The 10,740-nt window shown below is 35.9% G+C and overlaps 1 pseudogene; it reads right to left on the bottom strand.

Moving 5' to 3' along the window:
* Positions 1-8,639: 8,639 nt before the first annotated feature.
* Positions 8,640-10,478, bottom strand: LOC125873546 (uncharacterized; annotated as a pseudogene).
* Between the last annotated feature and the right edge of the window lie 262 nt (positions 10,479-10,740).

Here is a 10,740-nt window from a genome sequence, read left to right as displayed (position 1 = left end):
TTAGAAGATTAAAGTATAGAATTGTGGTAGAAGACCTATACCTACCTAATCTACATTATGAGTGATTAAGTGCACAAAGTGTTAGAATCACTTGAGTTATGCTAGTATCCATGTCTAATGTAGAATTCTTGATATGGTATCATGCATGAGTATGATATGATATAAAAGGTTCTCTCACATAGAATGATTCTAGGTTGAAAGTCTATTCTCACCTAAAATGAATCAAAGTCCAAGGGACTATGAAATGTGATGAGGTTGTGGTTATTCCCCTAAAAGACCTTTACATGGTAAAAATGTGAGGTGACTTCCCTTATTCTTAATTAGTTAAACATGAGGTGATTACTCATGTCATGGTAGGGGGAGTGTGAGGTGATTACCCTTATGTATGTATGATCCCAAGGCAAGCGGTGATTACCCATTAGCCTTTATGTTGATCAAGGAGGCGATTGCCTGTGATCTTTATGTGATGATGTGGAGGCGAATACCTAAATTACACATTAAAATGAATATGGAGGCGAATACCAATATTCCATTAAAATGAACATTGAGGCGAATACCTATGATTCATTAATATGTATGACTAGAGGAGATTACCCTTATCTTTATGATTCAGTAATATGTATGACTAGAAGAGGTTACCCTTGTCTTTATGATTCCATGATATGTATGCCTTTAGGTGATTCCCTTTGCATCTATGAGCATGAGCATTACTAGTTTGGATTGTAATTGATATGCCCCTTCAATACATACATGACTTGAGGTGATTACCCTTGTCCTTTATGATGAGATATATATGTATGACTTGAGGTGATTACCCGTGTTTCTTGTGATGAGCTTAATATGAGAATATGAGATGATACGTATGAAAGAAGAGCTTAAAGTGTCTAGCCTAGCATGGGTAGGAGTATGTGATCTTATTCATGCATTGCACAAGCTTATCTTGAGGTGACTTATGAAGTGTTTCTCTCACATGATGTATGCTTAGATTGGATGTTGTTATAGTTGTCGTCCTTTATATCTTGACTAAAGGTGATATTTCCCTTGTCTATATGAAGTAAGCTAAGAATGAGACCAAATGAATGGTAAGTATGAATAAGGTGACTTCAAGGTTATGCTTTGTGTGAATGGTATTATGGGATGCCCTTCATGCATTGCACAATCATTCTTTGAGGTTACTTAGGAGTGTAATGCTCTTATGAATTGAAAGCCTAAGACTTGACTATGCATATAGACTATCATTAAGATGACCAAAAACGGATACTTAGCTTGGATGGTATTATAGAATGTTATTCATGCATTGCACAAGAATGCTTTGAGGTTACTTGAGAGTGGTTTTATTATGATGTAAATGACTAGGAGTTGAATAATGCTTATGATTGGAGACTTCACTTATGATTATGATATTGTCTCTTATGCTTATAGTTGATGTTTCATGAAATATTTCTTATGTTTATGGATTATGTCTCATGTTGACTAACTCTTTTGATATGCTATTATGATGTTATGCTAGCTAATATATTTAGTACGTTTTGTACTAATGCATACTTTGCCTACATTCTAATCAAATGTAGGGTTTGGAGATTGAGTCTCTATCTTGAGGATTAGTTTCTAAGGAGCAAAGGAGTTGAAGACTTGGTAAGTCCTCATAGCATCGAACATTGGTCACCCATTTCCTATATGTCATCTTTCTTTATATTTTGGACTTTTATATGAGTTGCGTCCCAAAGGTTTTTATTCAGTTTGAGTTTAGATGGTTTGAGAGAAAAGTGTAATAAAGACTTTCACTTACATTTTATAAAGACTTCGATTGTATGGATAAAGTTTTTAAAATTTTCATACTTTTCTATTATCTTATGTTATGATGTGATAAGGGCTTGTATGAGACCCCATCGGGGTCAAGTACGCTATGTTACATCTAGGGTGTACCCCTGGGTTGTGACAAACTTGGTAATCAGAGCACAAGGTTTAGAAGGCATTCTCTAAGTCATGCCATAGAGTTTAACTCTATAAGGTCTCTCTCCTACTCCTTATCCGATGGTCTTTAGGATATGACTACTCGAAGGGCTCATGTTATAAAGAGTGAGGGATAAAGATTGGTTGTGATGCCAATTATGGTTATGTGACTAGATAGACTTTGATGTTGTCTTTAGTATGAATGGGTTGTATTATGGTTATGTGCATTTGATGGTAGAACCCGACTTAGTCATGATTAGTTTTGAGGTATGTTGATAGATTGGATGAATAAGGTGTTTAAGTAATGCCTATATGGGTTGAGTGAATAGACTCCTCTAAGAAAGGTAGAAGTGTAATTCACCTTGGTTTAGAATCATCTTGTATGAAGGGTGTGAAAGTTTAGTGATAACTTGCTCCGACCTTAGAATTGAAAGAAATGAGCCTTAGAAGAGTCTGTATAGGCTTACTCCCAAGGGGGAGATAATGTGCTTAGATAGCAAGGTTGTTGAGTGTTCTTGATGTTCATGACTTAGGTTGGCTTGAAAATTCTCACCTTGAGAGGTGTAGTAAGTTTTGGGAAGTTTAGTCCCAGTTTTGTAGGTTCATATGAGATCTTGAGTAATGTTGGTGAGGTTGTTTGTGAGCCAGAGTACTTACTTAATGAGAACCTCTCTAATTTAGAAATACCGGTTGAGATCTTAGACTGGCAAGTTAAGAAATAAAAGAACGAGGAAGTTGTTTCCACGAAAGTGTTAAGGAGTCACCTTTAATAAGGGTTTTAGTTGAGGGTGCTACTTGGGAGGTCTAGGGCCAATGAGAAGCCTCGGTATCCTCATTCTTTTTCCTTGTATTCCTCTTTTAGCATTAAGATCTTGAGATGATAAGTTCCTCTTGATTTGCTTTTTATGTGAAGTCATGTGTGATTGATGTGTTTTCATGATTTCTCTATGTGGTGCATGTTCATGAGATACTGTGATTTAAAAGAAAATGAGTATGCATTGTTTTGCCTCATGTTGTAGTGCATTTGAGTAGAGTTGCATATAGACTTCACGAGATCAATAATTGAGCATGCCTTAGTTTGGAGTTGAAAGATTCCTCCTTGAATAAATGTTTTTTGAGAAGTAAATTGCATTTAGGCTCCATGCGTGTAAGTTGAGCATGTTTTAGTTAGGAGATGGTAGTTCCTCCTTGAATATGAGTAAATATATAATTTCATACATTTTGGGTTGTTAGATGTAGTTTCTACTCCCTTGTATTGCATTGAGTATATGTAGTTTGGGATTGAAGTTTTCCTATTTTGTTCATATGCATTTAGATAGGCTGCATGCGTGATGGGCTGCTAGTCTAGAGTCGTTTCCTTCAAGAAGTGTTTAGAAATGTCATTCGAGGATGAATGTTCCCAAGAGGGATATAATGTAACACCCCGAAAACTAGTAAGCTAAACTAGAGAGTTATAGAGCCTTACGTTAGAGTTATAGAGTTTGATGTGTGGGTTAATGTTGTAAAATGGCTTCTCGTACTTAGAATGAGGGTTATAAGGGTTAAACTTCAAGGTACGACTCCCCAAGGACCAACCAAGGGTCCTTGAGGAGGACCTTAACAGTTCACCCCAAAACTGCCCAAAAAGGACCACCTACAGATAGCACCTCGGCCAGTAGGTGGACCCATGCCCCGTGGATGGGTGTCGTGGGTCAATCCCTCAAAATCAAGCTGCAGGACATGACCTACGGACCTACAGGATGGCCAGTAGGTCCATTCACGGACCGTAGGTCCCAGGCGTAGGTCATGTCTGCAACCTGCCCAAATCTCGACCAAGGTAAGGGGTAGTTTAGGTAATTCCTAATTAAGTTAGTTAAGTGTGAAGTAGTTTTATATTGTTTTATTAGACCTATTTAAGTGTTTTTAAGTCAGTAACCACCTCATAAACCCCAAGACCCCAACTCATAACCAACCTTCCCCCAAACAATTATTTCTAAAACTCTATAGAAGAAGAAAAAGAAGAAGGTGAAGTCTAGGGTTCAAGGGGATGCCTTTTATCCTCGATTTCACGGTGAATCTTCACAAGGTATGTTAGCTTATTAATCTATGGGTTCTTCCACCCATAGTGCCCCTTAGATTTCCCCCAATCTAAGCTAGGGTTTCATCCAATGTGTGGGTTTAGTTGGGTATGATTCCAATTGGTTGGAAAATACTTATTTATGGGTGATTTAGTATTGATTCATGATATTATGATGATTTTACATGTTTTCCATGGTTAAACGTAGTCTAATTGATGAAATCAAGTAATGTGGGTTTATGCCTTGTGAAGTGAAATTGAAGGTTCATAGGTGATCTTCTAGAATTGATGTTATGAGTAGTAATTGTTAAAGAATATAATCATATTGATGTTAATTGAACTAGACTATAGTATATATGATGGGTCTTGACAAGTAATGAATGAGATTGAGCCTTTATGGTGAACTAAGACTAGAATAGCTTAAAGATAAAGCTTGTGACTATAATATCTTGAAATCTAGATATGAATGATGATAGTAAGAAGTAGAGCTTTGAGAGTTAGACTTTTAGTCATGAATGTTGATCACTACGGTTTGAAGGTAAATTCAATGTGATGAACCATGAATGTTAAGGCTTTGAGAGTAAAGTCTATATGTGAGATTAGAATATTAAAGTATAGAATTGTGGTAGAAGGCCTATACCTATCTAATCTACATTATGAGTGCTTAAGTGCACAAAATGTTAGAATCACTTGAGTTATGCTAGTATCCATGTCTAATGTAGAATTATTGATATGGTATCATGCATAAGTATGATATGATATAAAAGGTTCTCTCACATAGAATGATTCTAGGTTGAAAGTTTATTCTCACCTAAAATGAATCTAAGTCCAAGGGATCTCCCCAATACTTAATAGGTAGTTTAGACTGAAACAACAGTACTTTAGCAGTCTCAAGAAGGTGTTTGTGCTTTCTCTCCACCACACCATTTTGTTGTGGTATGTAGGGACAAGTTTTCGATGTGAATTATACCTTTGGTTTGAAAAAAATGGTTGCTTCTATATTGATAAATTCCAGACCATTGTCTGTTCTGATTGTTTTGACAGTGGTTTCAAATTGGTTTTCTACCATAGAAATGAAAGCTTTGAGAGTTTGTAAAGCATTGCTCTTAACACTTAACAACTGAGTCCAAGTGGACCTACTAAAGTCATCCACAATGGTGATGAAATATTTAAAGTGATTATGTGTTGGTGTATGGTAAGGCCCCCATAAGTCAACTATTGACACCCAATTTTGGCCCTCCACAATATAAAATCAATCAACGAGCTTCTTAATTTCAAGCGATTTGAAATACTTGACTTTATAAAATGCAAAATATTTTCCAAGTCATTTTAAGTGATTTTGTAATTTTTATAATTTTTAAAATAATAAATATATTCTTTATATAATTTTAGCATATTTTATAAATATTTGAAAATCATCTCAAAAGATTTTTACATTTTTAAGCTAAATATTTTATTAATTTAGTTTACTTTGAATTATAGTCATAATTTTGAGTTAACTAGTTTAATTATCTTATATTTGAGCCAATTATTTTACTTTGCTAAAATTAAGAAGCTCGTTAATTAGTTTTTAATAATTCATCTTATTTAGATTCTAGCCGAAGTCGCAAATTAAATTCAATGTGACTATACCTTATTTATGATTTTAGCCATTTTCTTTCACCTCTTTTTTTTTAAACCTTTAAAGTACCAAATCTTGGACTCATTCCCATAATCATTAGCCCATTAATACATCAATACAAAAGCAGCCCAGACAAATCAATAACAATACAACAGGAACAAAACCAGCATACAATAATACATTGCAACACCAAACCAGCCCAACTACCCTTGACCCGGACCACTTTCAATCCTAAAAAAGACCCAATACATTCAGCATACATACAACAGCAGTACCAAACGACTAGACCCATATACGTTTTCTTCTTCACGTGCAAGCAAGCAGCAACTCAGTACTGTTCCAGCAGTACGATTCCATCAATCAGGCACGCGTTTTTATCCTTGTTAGTGTGAGATCGCTTCACGTCGCTCGCCAAGGACATGGGAATCGATCCTAACCGTCCATTTACCCTTTCCTCTTCCGGAAATGGTCTGAATTTCTCAGGAAAGGGTGTCTCCCCAAAAGGGTGAAAGTTTTTTCGATTCTGAATTCCTAATGAGCCTTATCCCTATGAGATTTCTTCCCTTTCTCCCCGAAAAAATTAACCTAGTTTTCTTCTATATATTCTCTTATTTTATTCACCGAAAGAGGGGGATTTTTTTTCGGTTGGGAAAATTGAGAGTCAAAAAGGGCATTTCTTACGTGAACAAAAATTTCGATTTCTTCTTAGCATTTTCTTTCTGGTCGCTGAAATTTTGCCGGGATCCTCGGAGTTCTCCGGAGTCGTCGGTGAAGTCTCGCTATCTTCTGCTCACTATTGTCCCGGTTGCTGCTCCGAGAAAGGTAAACTCAATTTCCCTCTTATCTATTCAATGCTGTTTTGTTTGGCATTGTATGTATCCATATTATCGTGTCTCTGAAGACTTGTGTGCTAAAATTTTTGTTTCCCCTGTGTTGTGGCTGTTGGACGAGTGTTCTATTTCAACTCTAGTTACTGTTATAGCTATTATGGTTCGATGGGGGTTTCTTTCTCGTATACTCATAATGTTAACTTCAAAGGTTTGAATCGGTTCATTAACATCCATGCTTTCAGACCTAATGATTGAAGGTTTTGGGTTAGTTTGAAGTTTAGTATAGGTCAGTGATTTAGTCTGCTTAAGTTTTGAGGGTTTGTTTTATGTTGAAAGACTCTAAAGGTTTGTTTCATTATCATTACTATATTTGCCGAGTTGAACTTGTTATCGATTTTGTATTAACCCGCTTTATTCTATCTAAGCGTCAGCTCCTCTTCTATTTGTTATAAGTTGTTACTTGTTATCGAATTTTAGATATTTTAAAGGATAAAATTAGTTGACGCAACAGCAGAATGCTGTCTTTAGGGGTTGTTCGTATTTATTTTTAGCTTAAGATAGAGTCAAGTGTTCCTTCGCCTCTCCGTTTAGATTGATTCAAGCTGTTTTTTTCCGTTTCATATTTATATTACTTGTCTTGCTGCTACTAGTAGAGATAAGTCAACTTTAGTTGAAGATCCTAGTTTGGACAATGCTTGAGCATGTTATGTCTAGGTTTGTATTTTTGTTGATTTGTCCCTTGTAACTTTGAAACTCACCAGTTTTTTTTTGTTAATATTTTATATCATGTGGGTATGTTATAAATTTTCCAGCATGCTTCCACTTCCTGAGATTCCATTTCATGTTCGCTTTGAAAAGAGTTTTCTTATTCATTCTTGTCTGGGGACTTGGGAATTGTTGAATTTTTTATGATTTGTAATGTTAACCGTCCATCTTCATCATATAATATATTAAGCGGATCCCATTTCATTTCCTTACTGTATAAAATTTTGACTTTTCGTTTGAAAGTAGTAGCTTGATTGATCAACATTTAATCATCAATATGATTTAGGGCTGATTTGTGAACTTGCATTCTTTTCCAGATTGTGAGTTTGCTATAATAAGTTTCCATTAGTCGCATCATTGATCTTATCGTTGCCGACACTAATACTTTGTTATTTTTATTCACATGTGAAATCTGCCTGAGTTCACTACAAACTCCTATCTTCTTCCCTTGCATTTCGGAAGAGCCATAAAGGCTCATTTCCCTTTCCGAGTCAGCCAGCCCTTAAAATCGACGAACAGGTCCCAACGTCGAGAATATGCAACGGATTGGAAAATTGAAATTTTGGGCCAAAGACCCACTCTTTATTTCAAAATTGTATTTGTTACTTTTGAGCCTAAGCCCACTTATTTGCTATTATATTGTTAGTTTAGGACAGGTGCAGGTGACTCAAATGGGTCTAAGGTCCAAAACGAAATGGGCCCAAGTATTGGTCCAGGCAGACAGAAAACCAAACTTGGGCCCGAGTTTCTTTCCTTCTTTATTTTATTGTGTTTGCGTGCTTGTTAATATTTACCGCTAATCTTAAGGTCGAAAAATTCAAATTCTCGAAAGATGCTCATTTTGATTTAACAATTTAACTAAATCAGTCATCTCTTAACAAGATTTAAAGAAATAATTTTGCAAGATAGCTCACTTAGATAATATTTAAACATTCCCCCTTTTTCCCCCTTTAAAATAGTTCTAACTATAAAATAGTCAAATTCTGCAATGCAAGTTAAATTAAATTATTTTAGCCAAATAATTAATCATCGGATAACCACGTATTAGCGGGCATTTCGGGTGCTTTAAACCCTTTCCCGAAATGCTAATAAGAACCTCGAACCCTTTGTATATTTTTAATTGATTTCTGTTTTAATCAGTTGAAAAAATTGATTTTCTTAATTTCACCTTAAAAATTAAGTGGCGACTCTAAACCAGTCCAAAATATATTTTCCTAATAAAACATCAACATGAAGTAATTCAAAAGTTTGTGAGGTTAGTGTGATTCTTGGTTTAAAAGGTAGTCTTTCTTGTCTTGTCATAGGGCTAATGGAAAACATAAAAGGTTGTTTGGCTAAGAACTTGACAGGGATGGTGGAAATATCTCTCATTTTGACAAAAGAGACATGCCCAATCTATTATGCCACATAATGTCTACATGATTTCCAGCACATGGTTGAGAACTAGAAGTACAAGAGACTAGACATAAAATAGAATCAGATACATGCGACTCAAATGTCAAATATGACTTTTCTTTATTGAGAATAAGAGTACATTGATTGTTATCTAAAGTCTGAATAGATTGTCTGTTACTACAGTTATTGCAAGAATTATTTGGAATTACACTACTACATTTTGAAACATTGAAAGAGTTCTTCAAACAACTTGGACACAGGAAGTATAGACCCTCTTCTGCACTACCAATCACCAGAGGCCTCTTCATTGAAGGGGCCTGCATGAAACAAGAAGTTTTGGTGAAGCTAACAGTGTATTTTGAGTGTGCAGTCATAGTATGAATAGAAATCAAGTTATATTTAAAAGATGGCACATACAAAACTTTATCTAAATTGATCATGGGCCCTAATGTCACACTACCAACTTGAGTCACCTTAACTTTGTATCCATTAGGCAAGGCAACTAACAAAGGATATGGTAAAAGTGTGATGTTGTGTAGTAGATATATATTAAAAGTCATATGGTTTAAGGCTCCCGAGTCCATTATCCATGAGTCAAATTTGTTTTTGAAACAATTACATGACAGTTTTCCAAAATCAATAGAGGAAGTGCAGACTATGATACCTGCAAAATCAGTTGCTGGTCCATTAACAAGGTTTGGATTGTTGTTGGATCCCTCATTCTCATGTTCCCTGTGGAATTGCTGAAGCATGCCTTGAACATGACCATATTGGTCTTTGGTAAGGCTCACATTGTACATCTCCTCATCTGATCTTTTGCCAGGGGTAAAGTCTGGTGTGCAATTAGCATTTGCTACAACATTATTGCCAGATCCTTTGTTGTTCCTTTGATTTCCCTTGCGAAAAGTATTAGGCCTCGGAGTTGGATTGTTTCTTTGATTTGGACTTGGGGTGTTTGAATTAGTTGGATATCTATGGAGTTGATAACACTTCTCAATAAGATGATCAGTCCTATTGCAGCAAGTGCAGAATTTGTCCTTGTATTGAAGCTGAGAGTGACCATGTGAACCATTAGGAGTATAGTTTGTCTTGTAGGATAAAGAAGGCCTGACATTTGATAAAGAAGGCCTGACGTTTCCAGCATGTAAAGTAGTAGCTTCTACATTAAAATGGTTAGAAGGCTCAATTTCCCTCTGGTGTTCATCTTGGACTAACAGAGAAAAAGCCTGAGCCATAGTAGGCAGCGGATTCATCATAAGTATGTTCCCACGAATAACTGTGTAGATCTCGTTTAACCCCATGAGTAATTGGATTAACCTTCTATCTTGTTTTGCTTTGTGAACAAGTGCCTTTGCTCCGCAGGTGCAGTTGCAAGTGCATTGAGCTTTGGCATTCAAAGTACTGAGCTCTTCCCAGAGTTTCTTCAATTTGGTGTAGTAACATGTGATATCAAGAGAGCCTTGCGACAAGTCGTTAATTTCTCTTTGGATCTGATACAACTTCACACCATTTGTTTGTTCATATCGATCTTCCAATTCTCTCCATAATTTTGCAGAATCCTGGACATATTCAACATTATCAGCAATTTCCTTAGATAGAGAATTCAGGATCCAAGAGGTAACAATATCATCACATCTCTCCCATTGTCTGTACAATGAATCATTGGATTGAGGGTGTGGGCAATCCCCATTAATGAAGCCCAACTTGTTCTTCACTGAGAATGATCTCAGAACACCACGCCTCCAGGAACAAAAATTACCCCGGGATTATCAGAAGGATGCATATAGAGTGGGTGATTGGAATCAATTGTGTTGCTGGTGGAATCACCAGATTGACCAAAATGTGTATCATCCGCCATAGATGAGCAGAGAAAGAAAAAATAACAGGAAAAATGAACAACAAAAGTGATTTACTCAATCGCAGATCAGATCATAAAAGGATGAGTACCTCAGAATCGAGATTGCTTTGATACCATATCAAAATTCATGCATTACCAGCACTGTTCGAGTTTGAAACAATGGAAGCTTTGATTACAATATGTAATGAAGAAGAGTAGAAAAGATAACTTGTAGAATGCAAAGCTTAAATGAATCTATTTCATCAGTGAAGTATATATACAC

Source organism: Solanum stenotomum, chromosome 8 (assembly GCF_019186545.1).
Source record: "Solanum stenotomum isolate F172 chromosome 8, ASM1918654v1, whole genome shotgun sequence".
NCBI classification, from domain to species: domain Eukaryota; kingdom Viridiplantae; phylum Streptophyta; class Magnoliopsida; order Solanales; family Solanaceae; genus Solanum; species Solanum stenotomum.
Note: the sequence above shows the minus strand (reverse complement) of the source record. Positions and strands in the feature narration are given on the sequence as shown.